This window comes from Ixodes scapularis, unplaced genomic scaffold (assembly GCF_016920785.2).
Source record: "Ixodes scapularis isolate PalLabHiFi unplaced genomic scaffold, ASM1692078v2 PGA_scaffold1__304_contigs__length_218370807, whole genome shotgun sequence".
NCBI lineage: Eukaryota > Metazoa > Arthropoda > Arachnida > Ixodida > Ixodidae > Ixodes > Ixodes scapularis.
Window position 1 is genome coordinate 176,976,260 of NW_024609846.1, and position 24,895 is coordinate 177,001,154.

The following is a 24,895-nucleotide window of genomic DNA, read 5'->3' on the forward strand; positions in this document are numbered from 1 at the left end:
AGCCAGTCGTCGCAACTTACGGAGGCAGCACAGTGAATGGCGATGTTGAAACATATGTTTAGACCAAAAAACGCACTCTGAGTTGTGATACTATGCGATGCAAATATGGCGTTTTGCATTGTTCGATGTCACAACTCAGACAGCGTTTTTTTTAGTCTAAACAAGGTGTTTCCGCATCGTCATTCGCTGAGCTGCCTCCGTAAGTTGCGGTGATTAGTTCGCCGAGTCTTCTGCGGGAAAGGAGCCGTACAGGCTTTTTTTTTAGAGTGTGCTGTTGTTTTTCGGCGAGTAATTCGGCAAACTATTACAATACATTAATACCTCATTTTATAGTAAATAATACCAAATTGGGACAAATTTCTATTAAAAGATTATTGTTCGCGCGTGATAAGTAAAGGTGAACGTCCTCGACTGGAGCAAAAAAAAAATGTGCTTCGTGATTCGCATTCCACAACCCTAGTGTGACTTTGACAAAATGTACTGACTGTCCAAATTGGTATGTCAGCTTAAATTAAAAAAAAGAAGCAGAAGTCGAAAAGCGGAGAGATTTATGTGAGGTAGAACAGGAGCACACAAGAGGAATCTCACCGCAGCTCTTGCAGTTATTTTCTTATAAAACACACAAAAGGCACACAATAAATCTAATATAGGGAAGTAAGTTAAAAAAGCAAAATTACTTACAAGCATACACGCAATGAGGTAGGGGCGAGCCCACAAAGGAAAAAAAAGTGTGGATATAAAAGGAAGATCAAAGACAAAAGTCGGCCAAAAATCTTTTGCCTCAAGGAACTCCTTCGATGTCGGGATCACAAAGGTGCCAATTAAAGACAGTCGCCTGGAACCTTTGAAGTTGGACAGTTGGAGTGCAGTCCTCGGCACAGATGTGATTGCTCGGGGACAAAGATCGCGCTTCCTGGAGCCCCTCTGTCGACGTCACTCGCATAACCTTTGTGGAATCGGAAGAGCCGAATTATTCCTCCGCACGCACTCCTTTCTTGTATTGCCCTCTCTTAGTCTCTGTACTGCACGAAGTTTCTTTTGCATGAAGGTCCGAAAAAAAACAGCGGTTTCGGCCTTTGATCACAGATGATGACCGTCGAGGAAGTCATCGATGAAAAGAGAAAACCAACGTTTCATTACAATGGGCGCCTAAGGGCACCTGCGATCTGTGACTGGTAAATAAATCATATTGAACTGTAGAATTAAACTTAAACACAAAGAAAGAAAGGACAGGAGAGTACAGGAAAGTTTAAGGACAGGAGAGGACAGGAGAGGACAAGAAAGTTCAAGGACAAAAAGGAGGAAAGGACGGGAAAGTCCAAGCAGATATATTTACATGTACCAACAAGCTCAACTCTTAACCGTTCTCACCGGTAGTTCGCATATGTACTGGTTGGGTCATTTCATTTGATTTCAAAGAGGCTTGTAAGCGTGTCTAGAGTCACTTCAAATGTATACTATTAGGACCCATTCTTCAGATGACTTATGATTCTTATTTAAAGCTTAAGGATAAGCAGCTTACGAGGTTGAAAGGCTCTATATCTTGCGATCTCATGAATTAGGCTCTTTTCAGCAGAACAGATTATAGTGTGCCCTCAATCATTAAATCTGATTAACTTCATCGCCGATAGGTAACATTTATCAAACCTTTCTATTGGTATTAATATGGTCAGGAAAAATACTCTAGTGAGAGAACTCGCGGGAATAACCTTAGGTCTAAGAGCCTAAGATTATTTGCCTTGGTACATATGCCAATAACATCTTGAAAAGGATGTGGACAAGTGTATTTCGGAATGCCTTGAACAGGGTTATTAATAGTGAATTTGTCTTTACATGTTTCAGAAAGTGTTGCCTACAAATAAGCAGAAAAATAAAAGGTCTGGGGCATCACCATTTTTAGGATTCCATTGATTGTCAAACGAAACATGCGAGGTACTACCTCGTATTCGATGAGCCACTAGGCGCACGCTAAACCTCGCCGAACCGGAGATTGGTGGTTCGCGTTTGCAATACAATGCGCTATCTTAGCTTTTTTTTTTTTCAGAGCCACGACATTGTACATTTATTTTTCGCGCCCGTGGAGGCGTGCTGAGAAGGTGCTTGAAAGTCAACGGCGCCACAGAAAATAAAAAAAATAAAGTAAGGCACACCCCCTATGGAATTTAATACGAAAAAGGCCACAGATTCGAATGTTCCCCCTGCAAGCAATCGCAGATGCTGGCACTTCGCTTTGCGTGTATTCGGGAATGAAAAGCAAAATATAACGATTTTTTAGGCATTCAGATTCTAAGACAAACGCACGTAAACACAAAAACGCAAATGCAACTGCGCCTCCTCACGCCAAAGCGCGCCTCTGCGCAAACATAAACTTAGTCGGCAGTGTGTTCGTAAACACCATCGACGTTGTCTAAAGAGAGAAATTTGCACGGGAACTTCGTTCTCCCTCCTTCAATGTTTCTCACGATCGCCCAAAAGCAAGCGCAACCACACAAGCTTAGCGATACAAAAAATAAAACGAAAATTGAATTTTTCGAAATAGCGGAACACTGGTTTTTTTTAGCAGGCATAAATGCACTAGCCGGCAGTTAAAGAAACTGAATTTCTGACTTTCTGAGTGCGGTGTTCATAGGCGAATATCGTCTAGCAAAGCCGGCCTCTGTTGACGCTGCGTCAGACAAAGTGAAGAATGCGTTTACCATGGGCGTTCACTTTCAAGTTGTTGTAGAGACAAATTCAGGCCCGGAAATATTGTGAAAGCGGCTTTCCTTTACCATATCCTTTGCTTCAACAAGATCAAACGAGAAATTCGCATATCGTACTCATGCGCCTATGTAAAAATATCAGTAGATCCAAGGGAACAATGATATGTCTGCCCGCTAAATTGGTGGCACCACCTAGGCTACAAGCAGGCGCGGGGATGGTTTTCCTTAGTTTTTCTCGGTGTGCAGCTGAAGAGACTAAAATATGTGCTGCCCGGTTTTTTGAATTGACTTTAATGATCCGTTAATAAACGTGAGAAGAGGTATAATCTGGAAGCTTAATTAAATGCGACGCTTAATCATTCACATAAGTTGAAAATTTGAAGCGCATGTAAGAAAACATTCATTCGTTCAAGAATTATCGGAGCATGTAAACAAAAATATTTCTAGCATCTTCTTCTTGGCCGCCTAAAGAGGAATGCATTCACGTGCGAAAAATATCAACCGAAAATCGCGTGAAACTCAGAACACAAGAAAATAGTTCGGCCCTTTTTTATGAAAGGAAATCCCGGGTATGCATTTATTGTACAGAAATTACAAATGAACTTTCACCTAGCAAATCTTGAATTTAATTGCAGTAAATAACCTCGTTCTACTGTGTTTTTTTTGTTTGTTTTTTTACAATAGCGCCGAACGACTACTACAAAAAACACAGAAGCATTGGTAAAATATCGAAATAACGCATTTGGTTTCCTTACTCACCAGTTGAGCTACTATTAGCGCCGAGATGTTTCGGTGGCGGCCTTTTATGGTTTTCGTTTGTGACATCACGACCATGGTTTTCTCGCCGCGATTGGCTGGGTTGACCTCTGCGTCGCCGTGATTTGGAAGGATATGCTTCGGCGTGAAGCGGCGATTGGGCAGGCATTATAGTAGAGAGAAAGCTATGGTTTGGCCAGTCATGAACTTCGAACATAGCTACGCCTTTGGTCGCGCACGTCCCTAGTAGCGTCACAATGCAATATTTAAAAAAAAATATTTTTAATTGTTGACTAATTGAAGAGTCAGCACTGCAAAGACTGAACGATACCTGTTGGTAAAGTTGGCAACAAAGAACACATTATATATATATATATATATATATATATATATATATATATATATATAGGAGGAGGATGAGGTGGGTGCTTCGAACTTGAGGGATCCGGCGATTGGGCACTTCTTCCTTTTCCCCTGCCTGATTGCCCGTCTTTGTTTCCTTCCTCTTCGTAAGATTACCCCCCTCGGTAAGAAAACGACGTCTCGTCGTTGAGCTACGGGGTCGACGGTGCGATGTATGGCTTTAGACGGAGCACGTGCACTGTGTCTCGTTGTTTGCGGCGTCCGTCGTTTTGTTGATGGAGGGGTTCTATTACATAGGTGACGTCACTAGATTTGTGGCAGATCCGGTAGGGCCCAATGTAACGATGTTGTAGCTTGTCGGCCAATCCGACATGGCGCTGCGGTGTCCAAAGAAGGACAAGATCTCCGGGAGAAAAACTAACATGCTGGTGGGAACTGTCATACCGAGTGCACTGGCGCTCTTGAGAATCGAGTGTGCGTAGACGAGCTAATTGGCGGGCGTCTTCGGCTCGACTTACTGCATCGGATGCGAATGCTGTTAGCGAAGCGTCTGGTTGAAGTGGAAGGACAGAATCAATCATTAAGGGAGGTTCACGGCCAAAGAGTAGATAAAATGGGGTAAAACCCGTTGTGTCGTGGCGTGAAGAATTATATGCAAAAGTGATATAGGGTAAGGCGGCGTCCCAATTGCTGTGATCGGACGAGACGTACATAGACAGCATGTCGGATAATGTCCTGTTCAATCGCTCGGTCAATCCATTTGTTTGTGGATGATAAGCGGTGGTGACTTGATGGCGTACGGAGCAGGATTGCAAGATTTCTGAGACCACGCGCGAGAGGAAAGAACGTCCACGATCGCTGAGAAGTTCTCGGGGAGCTCCGTACTTCAATATGACGTCCTCCAATATGAAATTGGCTAGGTCAACAGCAGTACTGGTTGGAAGGGCGCGGGTGATCGCATAACGAGTGGTGTGGTCTATTGCAACTGCGATCCAGCGGTTGTCAGTGCGTGACAAAGGAAATGGTCCTAGGAAATCAACTCCGAGTCGCTGGAATGGGCTGAGCGGAGGGTGCAGTGGTTGAAGGAGTCCTGATGGTCGAGTATGTGGTTTCTTTCGACGTTGACAAGGGTCACACGAGGAGACATATTTCTTAACAGTTTGATACATGCCAGGCCAATAAAAACGTTCCTTAACCTTTGTGTAGGTGCGAAGCAGACCGAGATGACCTGATGAAGGGACGTCGTGTAGTTCGTTGAGAATAGTTATCCTTAGGTGTTTAGGAACAACTACAAGCCACGGTAATCCATCTGGTCTGAAATTTTGCCGGTATAGAATGTCGTTTCGAATGCGAAAGAGTCCTGAGGGTGGCTGGTTTAGGTTTGACGTTAGATGTTCAATGTGAGCTCGAAGAGCTGGGTCACGGCGTTGTTCCTGGGCAAGGTTGAGGAGGTCTGAGATTGGAAGGACAGGCAGTTCAGTGTCATCTGAGGAATCGACTGGGCTCACTGGGTAGCGGGACAAACAGTCAGCATCTTGGTGCATTTTTCCGGATTTGTATACGATGGTAAAGTCGTATTCTTGAAGTCGAAGCGACCAGCGGCCGAGGCGGCCAATGGGATCTTTCAAGGACGACAGCCAGCAGAGCGCGTGGTGATCAGTTATGACACGAAAGGGACGCCCGAAGAGGTATGGCCGAAATTTACAAATTGACCATACCACAGCCAAGCATTCCCTCTCAGAGATGGTGTAATTACGTTCAGCTGGCGAAAGGAGGCGGCTGGCGTAGGCAATTACTCGTTCTGTACCAAGTTGATGTTGCGCAAGAACAGCTCCGATGCCGTGACCACTGGCATCGGCTCGAATTTCGGGGGTGCCGTGTCGTCGAAATGTCCAAGAATGGGGCTTGATGTCAAAGCAGCCTTGAGATATCCGAACGACGAGTGGTGTTGATGGTGCCATTCGAAAGGTTGATTCTTCTTGAGGAGAGAGGACAGGGGTAGCGCGATGTGTGCAAAGTCTCGAATGAAGCGGCGAAAGTAGGAGCAAAGCCCCAAAAAACTCCTAACGTCTTTCGTTGATTGAGGTTTGGGAAAATCTTTGACTGCCTGAATTTTTTCTGGGTCTGGGAGGATACCATTTTTGTCGTCGAGATGTCCCAGGACTTTAATTTGCTGACTTCCGAACCGACATTTTGATGAGTTGAGTTGTAGTCCAGATTGTTGAAAAACTTCAAGAACTTGCTGCACACGTTCGAGGTGCTTGGAGAATGAGTCAGAGAAAATGATTACATCATCGAGGTAGCATAAGCAGGTTACCCATTTTAGGCCTTTGAGGAGACGATCCATCATTCTTTCGAACGTGGCTGGCGCATTGCAAAGGCCAAAGGGCATCACCTTAAATTCGAAGAGTCCATCAGGTGTGATGAACGCAGTTTTCTCGCGGTCCGATTCGTCGACGCTGATCTGCCAATACCCCGAGCGTAGGTCAATGCAGGAAAAATATTCAGCGCCATATAAGCAATCGAGAGTATCGTCGATACGGGGCAGAGGGTACACATCTTTTTTTGTTATCTTGTTTAATTTGCGGTAATCGACGCAGAAGCGCCATGATCCGTCCTTCTTTTTTACTAAGACGACAGGAGAGGACCAAGGACTTGACGAGGACTGGACAACGTTTTGTGACAGCATCTTATTAACTTCATGTTGGATAGCGCGGCGTTCGCTCGGTGATACTCGGTAAGGACGGTGGTGGATTGGAGGTTCAGTACCGGTGTCGATCCGGTGAGTAACTGCATTTGTCTGGCCAAGAGGACGACTTGGAAAGTCAAAGATGGTGTGGTACTTGGAAAGTAGGTCGTGAAGTTGATGGATCTTATCCTCGTCCAAAGTCGGATCAATCATGGTTGTAATGCTGGCCAAGGCAGGGCTCGATAGTTGCGTTGCGACGGTGCTTTCTGATTGTTCCTCGGAAATGGCTGCGACGACACAATTGATTGTAGGGAAACTTCGCGCAATAGTCATACCTTTCGGTAATATTTGATGACTCTGACCAATATTGACTACCCATAAATCTGTGGCACCACTTTGGATAGTTGCGACGCAGTGTGGTAATGCAAGTTGCCTTTCAAGCAAGATGCTCATATTCGGTGTGACAATGTAGTCACCGTCTTGGATCGAGTTGGTCGTTGTGACATTTATGGCGGCAGCAGACAAGGGAGGAATGCGTGATGTCTCAAGACAACATAATCTGGACACAACCGAGTCAGAAACGTCGCAGGACTCACTGGTATCGAGCTCAATCTCGCCTTTGGCACAGTCGATGAGGGCCGAATGTGAGGAAAGAAAGTCCCAGCCGAGGATGATCTCGTGGGGACAGGTTATAAGGACTGTAAAAAGGATGAAGGTAGTCTTGTTGTTAACAATTATGCGAGCGCCGCACATGCCATGAGGTGAAATAATGCCGCCATCTGCACCGCGGAGCGTTTTCGTGTCAGGTGGCGTCAGTACTTTTCGTAAGCGTCGTCGGAGGTCTTCGCGCATTATGGAAATTGCGGCTCCAGTGTCGACAAGGGCTAATGCGCTAATACCGTCAATATGAACCATGAGTCGATTATGAGATGTAGCGACGATATTCTGTAGAGGATTTGCGGCTATAAACTGTGATGCAGCCTCACCTCCTGAAGCTGCATGGTTCAGTTTTCCGAGGGTCGAAGATCATGGGACGGTGAAACGGGGCGGCGAACGAGTGGGGACAATGATTGGCGGCGACGCGGGGACTGAGGGCGAGGGTTTCGCGATGAGCGATAGAATGTTGCATCTTGGCTTGGGTAGTCATCAGAGGGTGAAGCGAAGTTTCTATTGTAATAACGACCGTCATTGGTGGGTAGAGACGTCCGGTTGTTTGGTTGTCGGTTGTTCCAGCGATTTCGACAGTAGCGGGCGACGTGACCAGCCATACCGCAAGTAAAACAAATGGGTCGGTTGTCGGGGGTCCTCCACGTGGCGGGATCACGTCGGTGGTACGGTCTGAAGGATGGCGTCGCAGTTGAAGATTCACAGGCGCAGCATTGGGGTGTCTGTGCCTGTTGATCAAATGATGGTCGAAGACTTGGACGCGGCGAGCCGCCGAACTTCTCCATTTCTTGCCTAACGACAGTTTTAACGGCGGCGATGGATAACTCGCTAGTCGATGAGCGGGGAGACGGGGAAACACCGTCAGCGGGCATCATCGCCTCCAGTTCTCGGCGGACGATTTTCGTGATGCGCTCTGTGTTAGTATAAGGGTCTTCACAAGATGATGTTGCCGGGGTGTTTGGCAAACGGTTGAATTTGTGCGCTATCCTGCGAGTCTTTGCAGCTTCGAACCTGCGGCACTCTTTCAAAACGTCGTCGACAGTCGAGCAATCCTTAATGACAAGTAGCTGGAAGGCATCATCTGCGATGCCTTTGAGGATGTGTTCCATCCGTTCGATTTCTGGCATTTCGGGGTTAGCTTTCCTGCACAGAGATAGGACGTCTTGGATGTAGGTCACATATGACTCGGTCGATGTTTGGACTCTGGATGCCAGCTTTCGCTTGGCCGAGAGCTTGCGACCGGTTGGACGTCCGAAGAGGTCCTGAAGCTTGGCTTTGCAGAGGTCCCACGACGTTAGTTCCTCTTCATGGGTTTCAAACCATGTTCGGGCGGTGTCACGCAAGTAGAATATGACATTCGCCAGCATGATAGTGCCATCCCAGCGGTTGTGGACACTTACTCTTTCATAGAGGTCTATCCAGTCTTCAACCTCCTGGTCTCCTGTGCCGGTGAAAAGGCCAGGATCTCGCGGTTTGGCGATAACCAGTGAAGGCTGCGGCGGAGCTTGAGCGCCTTCGGGTGGTGTTTCGGAACTGGAAGTCATGTCGGTGGGAGGTTGGCGACGTCTGCTTCGTGTGTCCAGGTCGGGGCCGATCCGCACCTCCACCAAAGAATGTTACGGTGAAAGATGCTTTATTTACAGACGATTAAGGAGGGTTGTAGGAGGAGGATGAGGTGGGTGCTTCGAACTTGAGGGATCCGGCGATTGGGCACTTCTTCCTTTTCCCCTGCCTGATTGCCCGTCTTTGTTTCCTTCCTCTTCGTAAGAATATATATATATATATATATATACATATATATATATATATATATAACGGGCATGGTGGCGGGAGGCCGAAGGCGTGGGTATAAAACTGAGAAGAAAAGAACCCTTAGTGAAAACAGCAACAACAAAACAGTAACTTCCTGACGAAGGCCGGACTCCGGCCGAAACGTCGAAGATTAAATCGTCCATTGTTGCTGTTTTCACTAAGGGTTTTTTTCTTCTCAGTTTTATATATATATATATAATTAAATACAATTTCCATTCGTTGCGAAAATGAGTTTGTTGACACATGTTATTTTAAATAATGACCAATGGTACAGTTCTTTTGGAATGCATAAGTCACGAATGTACGTTGGCAACTCTTTCGCCATATAACTTACAAATATAAACATTGCACGATATATTCATAGCGTTGACGGTCTGTATATGCTGTGATGGTACATATAAAATTATTAACATCCCGGTGTTTTTGGTAGAAGATGCTTTTCTGGTGAATTTATAATGCACTGGCTATTAGTAGTGTTAGCTATGACAGATATAGTGACCAAATCGCTTACTTTGACGTCAAGTTACATTTAGTGTTTGGTCTCTATTGTGTAATGTTTGTCTCGTTCATGTCCAAGGTGCAGATTCGCTCTTACGTATATTTTGATTTTTTTTTGTCGAGAGTCGCACAAGTAGGCAAATGTTGTGTGCTCGCGTTATGATAATGTCGCACCTCTACAAGCTATAGGATAATGATTAGTCTCCTCGTTTTCTCAAGGTAACAATTCGCGTGAGAAATATTATGCAGTATGGGATTTTAAATCTTAGGATTTCAAGTGAAATAGTACAACTAACTTGCACTGTTTCGGTCAGTCTTTTGGTAAGAAAAATTATATAATTTATAAACGTAATTCACATGAAGAGAAGAAAAAGCACTCCTTAGAAAAAGATAGCCTTTTCTATCGTCGTCTGTATAGGTGAATTCCAACAGTTCTAAGCACACGCTCGAAGGTACATTTTGATAAAGTTATTAACTGCCACCTCCCCTCCCCTTTTTGTATTTTAAAAGCTCAGCGTATGAACAGTAGTCTAAAAAAATGTTAGTAATTGCAATTCAAACTGACAATGCTAAGAAACGCTCTCAGCTCGGCTAATCCATCTACTAATAACTAGCGTGAGATTGTGCTAATTTAGTTCAAGCCATCAATGCTCCGATGAAGTATTTCAAGTAAGGTTGTAAGCTGGGCGAGTTCGTAAACTTTGAACATTATGAAAAATCGCTCACAAAGAGGCAAGCACAAAAGAACGAAACATAGAGCACAGACAAGCGCGCGTCTGTGATCTGTGTTCCTTTCTCTTTTGTCCTTGTGTCTTTATGCGCTATTTTCGATTGCCTTCGAAGTATTTCAAGCTAAACTCACAGAGCGCGCACAATACGTACAAACTTAATCCCCACCATTATTTCAGATTCACATGGATACTACACTCTAAGAAAAAGCCCGTGCGTTTTCTTTCCCGCACAACACTTAGAGAGCCAATCACCGCAACTTACGGAGGTTGCTCAGCGAATAACGTTGCCAAAACATATGTATAGACCAAAAAACACAGTCTGAGTTGTGACATTAAGATATGCAAAACGTCACGGTTGCATTTCTTAATGTCACAACTCAGACTGCGTTTTTGGTCTAAACATATGTTTCGGCATCGTCATTCGCTTAGCTGCCTACGTACGTTGCAGCGATATGCTCTCCGAGTGTTGTGCGGGAAAGTAGACACAGGGGCTTTTTTAGAGTGTAGATTACATACGGATACTTGAGCATGATCCTTGCATAAGCAGTGACACGCGTCATCAGCAGGGTTTACTATATCTAAAGTTGATGTTTGTTTTTTGTCATGTGTTAATTAAAGTGAGTCGAATATTTATTCAATGAAAGCGAAACACGTGGTTGCCATATGACAGAAAGCATATGCGTCGATCAGTGTTTGTTAAATAACTGCATATTATAAAACCGTCATGTGAGCTTGGCTTAGCTTCATTTGGGAGTGAAGTTAATATACAGCATGTACCAGAAACCCTTCGAACACATTTTAAACGGCCCACGAAATTGGGGTTTTCAAAATATTGCGCTGTAATTTCCTACACAGATTTAACTAGGTAGTGAAAGATCAGAGCAAAAATATCAACAAATAACCCTATCTCTGTAAAAGACAAAACAAAAAAACAAGTACCTGTTTTGGGAACATACGACGGCATTCGCAGACGGTCTCTTAACGGTACTCGCCGACTGGTGCTGCCGACGCACGGTACAACGTGAATTCCGGGACGATGCGGCACCTCGTTGGATCATCTCCGTTCAGGATAAAATGAGCTCTGGTAGTTTTCAGTACCACTTTTCGTATTCAGCTTATTATAAAAATTGTCTCACTTAAAAGACGCACATTACCAAGACGCGTGCTTTTGATTGCGCAGACGGAATGCACCCTCTCAGAATGCCGCCCTAGATTTCCCGTATTTGCACTCCAAACTTCTACCATATAGACGGGTCCATATCACATGAGCGAATGACATTTTAGCGAACAGCGACATTTGAGCGAATGGACATTTTAGCGAATAACCGGGGCGCGCGTTAACCCATCCGCCGCGCTGCGCTTTACGCCGCTTCGCGGCGACAGTCTGCGGCGGCTCATTACAAAAAAGTGAACCCATTTGGCCCACCCAAAAAGACCGCTTCGCGGCGTCCGGCTATTCGCTAAAGTGTCATTCGGTGAAACGTGGGCGTTCGCTAAAACGTCATTCGATCAAGTGAGTGCCTCCCCATATAGACGGACATCTGTACTACGCCAGGGCGCGATAGGCTGGCAAATTAATTTTTGCTGATCGCCTAAAGCGGGTTCGGAGTGTTAGTAATCACGCGGTGTTTACCCACATGCGCCTGTGAATTGTTCAAATCACTGACCATGCATTCTACAGAAAGGAGCATCTTCATCCATTCACCTCTCTTCCAAGCCAATGACCGCTGAAGTCGTCACCCGTCACATTAGCCCAGGCATCGGATGTAGGAGATCAACTCACCTGCAACGAAAAAGAGCAAAGGAGCATTTAGTTCACCTTATACTTCAATCATGGTGTGACAAGTTGATATCAAGTAAATTTACACTAATATTTACCTGAAATGCCTAAACACGTAGCCAAGTTTTTTCTTTCTTTTCTTTTTTATGACGTGAAACGTTTGTACAAGGTTTTCGGGTGAAATTAAGCCTCAAAAAGCGTAACCGCCGATTTCCCTCTAAATTTAGCTAGGAAAATGCCACATGGCTTCATGTCACGTGACCTATACACAAATTCAGTTTTCCCACTAAATTTAGCGGAAACATTGACGTCACGTGACCATAACACCAATTCCGTGTCCCCCCGAAATTCAGTGGCGAAAATGACGTCACTTCACTTCGTGTATTGTGACCTCTACAGATATTCAGCTTCACTTATAAACCTAGCGGTAATATCAACGAAACGTGACTTCGTCCGGAATCCAATCTTCCCGCTAAATTTAGCAGGGAAAATGACATCATATGACGTGATATCACATCACCTATACACAAACGTCATTTTCCCGCAGGGTTCAGCGTACAAAATGACATCACATGATATCATGTGATCTATAACAAATTCAGTTTCCCCCTGGATTTAGCGGGAAAACTGACATCACGCGATCTCAACACTAAATTAGTTTCCCTACTAAATTAAGCGCAAAAATTATGTCACAAGATTTCATATCACTTGACCGATACACAAATTAAGTTTCCCGGTTAAATGTAGCGTAAGAATTTACGTCACGTGACATGCAGTAACGTCAACTATTGGCGAATCCAGTTTCCACACCAGGTATAACGGTAAAAGTGACGTCACGTGATATCAAATCTAATTTAGTTTCCCCACTAAATTAACCGAGGAAAATTATGTCACAAGATTTCATGTTACCAGGGTGAAACGTGGTCTACAAAAACTGCCTGTTGACTTTCCCTCGTCGTATCGGCCTGTGTCCACAAAGTACGGGGAATGGCAGGCTGCCGCCGGTCACGTGTAACTTTTACCACACTAAATTTAGCGGCAAAATTGACACGTGACCGGTGGCAGCACGCCATTCCTCGTAGTCTGTGGACACAGGCCGACCCGACGGGGAAAGTCAATAGGCACTTTTCGTAGTCCGCGTTTCATCCTCTGCTAAGCCCTTCGCAACCAAGAAGCCGCTACTGCGCTTGCGTGACGATGGCCTTCCCTCTGGAGTTCCGGGTATCGGAGCGGGTTGCAGAGAGCGTTGCGGGACGGAGAAAATGGTCTACGAAAGCTCCCTGTTGATTCAATGGGGTGGAGAGGAGTGGGAGACCTGGAGGCATAGCTCGAGAAGAAATGCCTGGAGGTTCGCTAAACCAAGAAAGTTTCACATAGCAAAATAATTGCAGGGCAATGGGCGATCATTTTTTTTTGTATTTGTAAGGTATTGGCATCTTGTTATTATAATTTTTCGAAGAACGAGAGTCCTAGTTTAAATAATTGTAACGAGATATATTCGAGTTCTTTGCCAGCCCAACTGCAGATCCACTCAAAATCGTGACTAAAATGGTCCACATGGACGCCCGTTTTACACCCGTCAAATGATGCGTTCTGTATAATACTTAATATACTTTATTTTCTGTTAGTGTCCAAAAACGGCCACGAAGGCCTACTTATTGGTACACTATAAACAAAATCACAATCACATTAAAGATGCTTTTCTCTGTTGAGGCACAAATAAATCAATATTAACTACAAAATTAACAAACGTAATACACGCATATACCAAGACACTACAGATAACGCAAAGAGCTAAAATCAAAACATAATGCTAGAAACGCAAACAAAATTTCACACTCTATAAACGCTTCACCATTTCTAAAAACGTATCTGCATAGATGTTAAGATCAGGAGAAGAAAGCTCGTTACAAAGGTGCTGGATCCTAGACATTGGCGAGGCATGGTATGGTGTATTTGGGTAAAATTGCAAAAGAAATCTACGAGTGCGAATAGGTACATGAAAGTTCACAGATGATAAGAGTGAAATACTATCAATTCTACCACAGATGACTTTGTGCAAGAATGACAAATCACGAATGGTACGCCGTTTACTTAGCTCTCGTAAGTTAAGATATTTAAGTTGTGATTCGTAACTATAATAACAACGACGATGAAAGTATCGATCGTATGCAATTCGAACCAGACGCTCCTGAACTCTTTCAATTTCGTTGCAGCGATTCACAGAAAAGGGGTTCCACACTACGGAACTGAATTAAAGTCTTGGTCGAACCAAGGAACAAAACAAAAGGACCAAACATCTGCAACTCGAAAATTCCCGCGTCATACGTGAAATCAACCCCAGTACACGCATGGAAGTACCCACCATTGAAGAGACATGTTCTTTGAATGAAAGACAGCTATCAACAATAACGCCGAGGTCACGCATGGTGGTCACACGCTGAATCATAGTCGCATTCGGTAGCGTATATTGAAAAACAATCGGGTCGCGCTTTCTGGACAAAGAAATAACTTTTTTTTTTTGTGTGTTAAGGAGCAATAGATTAGATGAGCACCACACTGGCACACGATCAATATCCTGTTTATTGATAAACACTCGTCTAAGTTACGCACCGAGGAATAAAGTTTGATGTCGTTTACGAACAGTAGAATCTTAGCATTCTTGACAACAGAAACAATATCATTTATAAAAACTAGAAAAAGGAGAGGGCCCAAGTTTGAGCCCTGTGGAACGCCTGACGATGAGATGAAATGATCCGATAAAATATTCAAAATTCGAACCGCGTTTGTACGCGAAGAAAGGTATGATTCGAACCAATCAAGATACAAAGGGCATAAACCATACAACCGCAGTTTCGACAACAGCAAAACATGATTCACCGTGTCAAATGCCTTCGACATATCAAGGTACACAGTATCAACTTGCCCCTGGCCAAAAACGACTGGAGACGAGTGATTGAAATGACTTACCATAAGTGAATTTTAGCGTTTCATACGTCGATTGTCCGTATTCAATGCAAACGAATCCTCTCAGATAACCTTTACGTGCATGCAGTTACCTCACAAATCTTATCAACGACTGCTCTTTGTAAACTTGGGTGGTGACAGCTGAGCACTAATAATGTAAATACCTGCTGGCTTGGAAATCTCAATGCAGCACGCCTCTGCACAGATCAATAACGATATACTGTTCAACCGAACATGAAGTATGCAAATGAAGCTGCACTTTTCATTAAAAAGATCATACAAGAAAAAAGAAGACATATTTTTATGCTAAAATAATAATTTAAAAATATAAAAATAAAAATAAAAGTGAAATGCCTGTATTATATGTTAATTAAGACGTATAACGATCAGGAACGGACATATATTTGTAACGACGAAAATTGTTGACGCTCGTAAAGACAGCCGAGAAGCTAAGAAAGTAAAATTCCATAACGAGTATTTCTAAATGAGTCCAGATAAAAGAAAGCTGCCTAGATAAAACCACCAACGCCCAACGATCCGTTTTTCCACTCATGAAATGGTGCTACCATTAAGCGTAAATTGTTTTACTTTATTAATTTAAAGTTGCTTTGGTGTGGATCGATTCAAGATTGCTTTACTGTTATATATTTTATCAAACGACTCTGTCTGCTAATTAAGTGATTCTCCGGCGGTCGTTACTTTTTCGAAGGCTCATACAAAATTGCAATGATCGGCGTCATTTTTTTTCTCTCTTTTTTCCAGCCGATTATCGAATTGACGGTTCCAAATCTCTAGGGGGAAGCAAGAAGGCTTCGCGAAGCGATCCTCTTTCTGTAGCTCATGAATGGCGATTCCGAGAAAAATATAATACCCAAGATTTATATTTTTTTTTCAGCGCTTGATACTGCAGGTATGGCGAACGTTGTTTGTATTTTGAAGAAAGTAGCCACATGCCCTTAGATAAACCGTTAACTTATTGAAGTACGAATTATGGATGCATATGACTTCCCACTGACCAGATTGCAGGGTTACTGCAATAAAACAGCGTACTGACGCACTTAAACAGCGTATAAAGAAAATAACGTCCTGCAGTTACCAGCTGGGTTTGCATTTACGGTTCACGTATTTACATGAAAAAATTGATTGAACAAATTGATCAGAACAGGGCTCCTGATTTTCCAAATTACTTTCCGGTGGTTTGCAAGGACAAACAATTTCATCTATTATAAAGCCTCGGTCGGTCTTCAACTATTCATGGTAACATGAGTACGATCACATTCATAATATCGTTAACATTATCTTGGGACGGCAGCTGAGGTATACTTGACTCAGGAATGAAATTAACTTGAAATAAATTCATTTTAAATGTTTGTTAAATGCATGTTTGGTAGTTTCTATTTCGTATCGAATTAGATATTAAAGAATGTGTTTGCCGATTTTATCTCGATGAAAAAATATTGCTGTTTAAATTTCAATTGCAATTACAAACAAAAATATTATTTAGATTCCTTTTTTTATGTTGCTCGTATGTCAAGAGCATGAATTTTATTATTTTTTCATGCGAATTCACATACAAAAGAAAAGGAACGAACAAAAAAGGAGAAAAAAACGTGTGAGAAGTCTTAGTTTTGGGTTTGGGGTGTGTTTATTCACAACGTGCTTTGATATTTTCGCCAGAGCTCAAGCTTCTTAAGTTAGTGCTCTTTGATCACAGTGATCCACATGCGTTCCCCTCCGCACATCTACTTGTATAAGATAAAGAAATGGAAATACTACAATTTTGATTTTCGTCTTGGGCGTACGTTTTGACACATGGACACCTTTTTATTCCTGGATGAGGTTTATATTTTTTACTCAGCATGTGTGTCGTGTAGATGTGAAACCGCGGGAACAAATGCGAACCAAAACGTATTTGGAGACAGTAAATTATATCTCGTTGTATTTACATTTCGTGCTTAGGTAGTTGTTTTCAATTGAATTTTATTTGATATTAAATAATTTTATATTTAATTTTCCTAATACAGTAAGTTGCCCATCTCTGTTAGAAGCCACATCTGCTTGTCTCAAAAGAAAATATCTGTGGAGATTAAGTCTGTTTTATTTGTATAAAAATAATAATCGTACATATAACTTTCCCAATATATATGTTTGTTGATGACTAGTAGTATTTAACGCAACAACAAAGCCTTGATTACCAGTTATCAGTGAATTGAAGCCTTGCGGACGTACCAATTGTCCGCGGAAATTGAGATAGAATATATTTAGAAAGTGGTTTGACTGCAGAGAATAATTAAAACTATACTGCTCAGTTTTCAATGGTTCTTGAAGGCATTTTGAATTATGGCCCTAAATAAGACTACCTTGGATTAATGGCTGATTTTACTGTACCATCTATGTTATATTTTCTCGTCAACCTTTAGTGGTTTGGTAAAGCACAAACGAAATGCAATTGCAAGTGTTAAGTTATAACTTTAACTATTTTATCAACATAAATCTAAAAAAAATAATAGCGAAATTTTGACCATTTCGGCAAATACGTTTTGCTAAATATTGTCAAACTGGATACATACATATATTTATTTAGGTAAGTTATGAAGCGCGTGATAAAAATACCTCGAAATTTATAAGTAAAAAAATACAGTGGACTGCCTGGTTAAAATGGAACATCATATTTCTTGTTATTAATGACACTGGAAATCTATTTCAGTATTATTGGGGAAAAATCAATATCAACAAAAATTCACCCCAAAAGGAGCTTTGAGACCCTTCAGGAGGTAAAGTGATCGACAACATTTTCGGATGCAACTTTTGCTCAGAAACGGACGTGAGCGGCTTCGTACGCATGTGCCTATACTGAGGTACGCGGTTAGCAGAAACACGGCATCGATGCATTGGGGTGCTTCACTTATGCAGAAGGGTAACAAACTTCAAATTATGGAATCTAAGCCTTTGTCATGGATGGGCGCAGCGCACAACACAAAGGCAGTTTTGATGAAAATCGACAGAGGAGTATGTCACGGCCTTTACCATCTCCCAAACCGTGACGTGTAGATCAGAACCAAGCCTTTGATTGAATCTTAAGATAATGTCTTGGCATGATGAGTTAAGTCCAGTAGATTCATTAAGTTTTTTGTTTGTTATGTTGGATAGCTTTTGAATTTTGATAAATTCAAGTTGACGATGGAAAGAAAAACGGACTTTGTTGCAGTGGAAATTGAAGTTCCTGGAATTGGTACGGGCTAATGCCGACGCTAATACAAAAGTAAAAGAAACATCGTTTGGTTAACAGACTTCAATTTTTGCTAAACGTGACCGATACCAAGTGCTTATGTCTTTCAACGGCAGCTGCGTACGCCATTAAGACACTTCGCCGGTCAAAGCTGTCCTGAGGGTGGCAGGTTGTGCATCACTGCTTTAGAAGGTTTGAATGGAAGTCAATTTTACTCCCTATAAACCACCCATCTTATTTTATATCGCTATTTCTTTTTTCTGTTGTTGAAGCCGCCCTCGTGCATTGATTAATTATTTTAATTATAAGTACATCTTGACCCACCGGAAAAACATTTTTCAAGCTCTGATATTATGTTCGTACTATCCAACGAAATAAGTACCAAATGAATACAATGGTTCTTCTCGAACCGTGAAAATTGCCCCTGACAGATATATTGCCCAACCTTTCACCCAGTGTGCATTTATGTGCCGCATTTTATTTGGAAAAGTTCCAAGGTATAACTTACTTTACGCGGAAAACGTGCCTAACAATCATGCAAGAGTCAGACGGTGGAAGTGTTCACAGACGACCAAGTTAGCGATGGCTGTACTTGACGGCGCCATCTCTCGATTAGCACAGCGGACAGAAGACCCACTTTTTCTCGCTACGCCCAACGACAGGGCGCCACACCTCAAGCTACAACCCAGGCTAACTCGGTCGTCTGCGAACATGTCCACCGTCCACCCATGACAAGTTTCCTAGCTTAATGTCTTTACAGGAAAGGGGTTATCGTTCCAAACCCCCCCCCCCCCCCCTAGATGCACATTCAGTATAGGTTAACCCCCTAGATGCACACCTATAGATGCACATTCGGTGATAGGTTAACCGCTTTTTACCCAGGCGCAGGTTTTGTCGACTCAGTCTATAGAACGTGGTACTCGTGCAAAACGCTAAAAGATAAAGCAGGGTCGTTTTCTAGTCTGACGTTCAGGCAGTTGCAAACATTTCCCACGTAAATTTAAGAAAAAAGTCTTTCTCGACTTATCTATAACAGACAGCGTCAAACGATTCACTTTCACGAGAGCCGACAAGCGTGAGACGTTCAGTGCAAGCTGGATTCGCGTGGACGCCCGGAATTGGACCGCGCGTTTGAAGCGCGGAAAAAGAGGAGTCGTCAAGTCTGCATTGATGCGATAAGCTTGGGGAAATGCCGACGATAATTTGGTACGATTTCCGTGTACCACAAATCTTTAATTATCCGGCTTCGTCCTTCGGCGGCACGGCACGAGTCCCACCGGGAAACTAATTTCAGACTTAGCTCGCAACAGGTTCGCTTGTCAGTTTAACGAATAAATAAAACAAATATATGCAAAAACGACACAAGTGTGACGGGGGAGTTTCCTTCTCTGAACGAATAAGTTCTAGTTTCGGGAAACAGCTTTAGCTTCAAGACGTCATTCCGGAATGCGTCTCACTTAATTTGCGCTGAGCTCGAGAATTTGGGACGTTGCCAAGTTTCCGAAGAAACTGGGAGTTGAAAGATGTATGCGGGTAAAAAAATATAGTGACACCGGGCCCTCCTCTGAGAGTTTATTAGCTCGCTGCACAACGCGGGGCTGCTTCAGAGATAAAAAAGAACAAGATTTGACCTTGACCGACTTAATCGCAGGCGTGACGTATGCCGCTATTGCTCACATTTCACAATCGCTTTCGTTCAACAATGAACAGGTCGGGCTTCTATCGATTCTGGAGGATGCCTTGCGCGTGACAGTATTGAGTCACAAGATGTTAAAGAACGCTACCAAAATTACTGACTTAATTTTTATTGGGAAACGCGATGGGGTTCGCTCACGCTGGCCGAACGTCATTACGGGTTATTTAAAGACAAAAAAAAAATCTTCATAGGCAGATATTGAATAAGGTGTTAAAGGGAAGCTGAAACAATCCTTGAAAAACACGAGCTAGAGGTGAAGTTTGACGATTTTTATTCCGTGAATCTGGATATCACGTTTGTTTTTCCTGAAGGTGTAACTAAACGCAAGAAAACACGAAAAATATCCGACCAGTCGTCACGTCATACGTGGCGCTCGTGTGGGCAGCGCGTGCAATTGCAAGCTTGTGAAGTATATTTCCCCGCAATGACACCAGTCGTGACGTTTCTTTCTGACCTTTTTGAAAATAGCAAGAGTGCTCGGGCATACATTTGATAGGCACTGAAGATGCGCGAGAGCAGAGATTCCGAAAACTTTTAATATGACGTTACGTCCCGGGAAAGAGCGGGGCTTCAGCGGTACATTGAAGATTACTTTCTGCAGCTTCCGTGCACCAAATTGAAAAATAATCTCTAAATGCGTCATCCTGGAGACCAAATGAAGACAATTCGGTTATTTTTCCTGAAATACAGAACCGCTTCACTTTCCAAATAAAATAACCTCTCAAGATATTCGCAGTATTTCTGAAACTGCCGTTGGCTTTTCTCAAAAATGAGGAGCGTTTATGTAATTTTTTTTTAACTACAAGGGGTTGCATCTTAAAATTTTATGAGGTATGTTCCCAGAAAAGACTTGAGTATCATTTTTCCGTTTACCAGGCCCAAGCAATAATTTTAGTTTTCAATATTAAGGTTCACGTAAGCAGACACGTGAAAGATTTATTCTACCAAAGTATGCAACTTGATTTCCTTCTTTTATGAATAATTTCACTAAGCTCAGCTAAGTCGCATTTGTGTACTTTTCTCCCTTTTCCATGGTTGTAAAAATGGATTCATTGTCGTACCAACGAACTCATGAAATATCTAGCCGGCTAAAATACAAAAATAAAACTCAGAAAATTAAGGCATAGATTGTTTCAGTGATTTGTGACCGCACTTACAATTCAATTAGATTGCACCGAACAAATGGAGATGACGAACTTACCATGACCAGCTCAATTTTTACTACTCATATATAGCACTCAACTGTTAAACACGCTTTTAAAATAATTTATTATTCACTTAGGAGAAAGAGGAGGTTGTATGATTAACGTTGTAAAGGTGCACGAAAGCTATAAAAAAAGACTTACATAAGTGTTATTGTTTGCTTCTAATTGTTTTGCACACGAAAATATTTCTTTTTTCAGATTAAAACACAGTTACGCTCGAAATAAAAACAAGAATCAGTTGTAATCTTTGCTTTCCTTGCTTCAGCTCAGTCTTGTACACGTTACTAAAAAACGTAAGCGATTACAATTACTATTACTCTTGGCTAAGAAGTATTCGATTAGATTACTTGATTACTCGACGGCAAAAGTAATTGGACATTACTTAAAGAAGTAATCATTACTTTTCCGATTACTTTATTGTGTGAACACACATCTTTAGCACTCATAACAATGAACTACTTCCAACCTACATTTCACATTTGCACAAATATTGAAGAAGAAAAACTGGCTCCGTCTTCGTGGTCGTTGCACCTTCACAATGCGGACACAAGCATAGAATTCGTTTCAAGACGTTTATTGATTTGGGCGTTCGCCAGTGTGTGTGTGTGGGGGGGGGGGGGGGGGGGGAGGGGGGGGGGGAGGGGGGGGGGGGAGGGGGGGGTTCTAGATCTTGTTAAGCTGGAGCAAGGGTTGTCGCTCAAAGTTTGCGTCGCTCATTTTATTATTCATATGTGGATGAGCTCGCATGTTATAGAAAAGAGCAGCAGCTCCAGGATTTGAAACGGATCATGTGTAGTATCCATTAGCGGAAGAGATTGCCCAGACCACTTCTCAACTCGAAACATTGCTTGTCACAAAGACCACGTCGGGGAAATGGGGAAATATTTCAACTGCCTTTGTTATATTTTGCATCCGCTTTAGGCATTCTTCGGTTCTGGTTCTCCTACGGGCTGCGAGTAGGTCCCTACGCAGGATTCTTTTATTTTTTTTTTTATTTCTGTGTGTGTGTGCGTGAGTTTGAACGAAGGACTCACAAAGCTACATTCTGCTTCCTCAAACTTCGCCCTGAACGGCCTTTGTCATGCACTGTGGCTTCCCTGGGGCTTCCCACTCCCCAGTCCCAGCTCGAAAAAAAACACAAAAAAACGGACATTCCACAGAAACTGTACATAGAAAGAGATTGACCTCGTTTCCTACAGCTCCGCAAAAATCTTTCTTTTTTTCCGTAAAAAAAAAAAAAAGAAGCAAATTTTATTTTTGTCACTTCATAAAAAAAAGGCGTGTGCGGGGGGGGGGGGGGGGGTTGTGGACAAATTGTAACGGTTACAAGTAATTTTATTACTTCAAAAAGTAATCAGGTTACTCTTGTGATTACTGCATAAGAAAAGTAATCAACTGATTACAAAATTACTCCAAAAAGTAATCGATTACAAGTAATTTGATTACTTGTAATGAGTACGGTACAAGTCTGCTTCAGCTACAAAAAAAAAGAGAAAAAAAACAACGAAGAGGCTGTTTGAATATAAACATTACTTGTGAGAATCAACGCAAGTTTTAAAGGTTAAAATATAGCGAAAAGTCAATGTCTGATTGAAGCTTCCCTGAAATATTATTTTCGGAGTTCGATCTAAGGCAACTTTTATTATAGCTGCTAAAACAATCGTTACCTTTTTTATATATATTATTTTACCGTGTTCGTGAGACTTCCCTTTCTTATAATGTATGGCCTCACGTTAAGGAAAATACTTATTCGCCTCATGCTTTAAAAAAACAGAAAACATATATATATATATATATATATATATATATATATATATATATATATATTCCGGAAAAAACAACTAATATTGGTTTTGCACTTTATCTCATAAGGTCTTTTTTCTTTCTTTCATGAGCAGCTTAGATTTCTTTGTTCTTTTTGCCCTTTTGAGCTTATTAAGGCACACACTGTCAGGAATACTCAATAGGGGGAGATAAAAAGAGCCGCTTCACCTACGCGCGCTTTCTCCGGCCGAAACACCCGACCTGTTTTGACACGGGAGGAGGGGATAAATGATGCCACCGATAGCGCGTCGTGGCACCCAAGAAACATGGAAACGCGAGCTCCCGAGTTCACGATGAGGATGCGCCGGTGCGGGCAGGCAGAGGAGGTGCCGTCCTGCTTAAGGGTAGGATATGCACGAGGAACTCCGAGGGCAGCCACGTTATCGCGCCAACCTTGGAGCTATAAATCAGGTCGCGAGCGGCTGCGGCAACGTGCCTGGGATCCGAGCAGCCGGGAAACTTCATCGCCAGCCGAGCGCGGAGCTCGGCGCCCGGAAGCGAAGCCAGGTTTGCGTGGACCAGAGCTCGGCACAGGCGTCTCGCGTCGAGGAGGTGTGCGAGCGTGCGGAATTAAGATGAGCTATATGAATGAAGTTAAACACATAATAACGATTTAAAAAAAGGGAGGGGGAAGCACTAGGTAAGGTGAAGTTTGGGAGTAATATTTAAATGTGCTCGCCGGGGGGGGGGGGGGGGGGGGGGTGATATAAAGTACTTGAGTGTCTCAAGGTGGACGGGGACTTTCGTTGAAAAGAAATCGCTGAATTACAAGTGTAGCATGATGAAGCCTATGGAGGACGTTAACGTATAATTCTTCTTAAATATTCAGCACCCGGAAGTGACGCGCTTTACGCATGCGAAACTGTTGCAGCTATAATGGTGACGAGCAATATACCAATCTGTCTGTAGCTGTAGAACAGCGGTCCATAATTAAATTTCGGGTGAAAGAGAAACTCAAACGTGCTGAAATCTGGAGAAGATTGTAAGCGTGGTATGGAGAACAAACGACGCCTGAGACATCAGTGTATAAATCGTGCCAACAGTTTGCCGAAGGCGCCCGTTTCCGCTTGAGCGGCGTCGCCGTCGGCGTCGGCGTAACCGCGCGTTGCAGTATGGAACCTTTCCCATAACGACGTCACAGGTGACGTCACGGAGGTCGCGAGGGAAGATGAGGAGGGGGAGGAGGAAGAAATTTTTTCGGCTAAATTTAGCGGAAAAAATTTCCGCGCTAAATTTAGCCGAAATAAAATTCCCAGAAAATTCAGCGGAAACATTTTCGCTATAAAGTTAGCGGAACCTTCCCCAGTAGATTTAGCGGGGACGGTTTCCCGCTAAATTCAGCGAAAAAATTCCCCGCTAAACGTAGCAGAAAAATGTAGCGAAAATTTACCGCAAAATGGGAGGGGAGGAGGAGAGGAGGACGGGAGGGGAGGAGGAGGTTCATTCCCTCCCCTTCGTACCCTAGCTCCTCTTTTCCTCTCCTGCTCCCCCCCCCCCCCTCCCCATTTCGCGGGAAATTTTCGCTACGTTTTTCCGCTATAATTCGCGGAGAATGTTTTCCCCTAAATTTAGCGGGAAATGTAGCGAAAATTTATCGCGAAGGGGCGGGGGGGGGGGGGGGGGAGCAGAAGAGGAGGAGGGGAGGAGTGGGAGGATGGGCGTTCACTCCCCTCCCTACCCTGCCCCTCATCAAGAGCTGAGCTCTAATTCGGCATTACAGGCAGCTGTAAGCGTGTCTCATTTCTTAATCAAAAGAAATCGGGGAGCGCTGTTTGGATGTGCACGTAAGAAACAGTGGAAAAACACTGACATGGATTTCTTCTTTCCACATTTTTCATTTACTGTGAAAGTAAAAGTACCGGTCAACCTTGAACAACCGCTGTACAAAAGATACGATAAGAATAGATTAAAATTTAAGGACCGGAAGGGTTAAAACACAAAGCAAAAATGTGAAAAACAAACGAACCTAGTCATCAA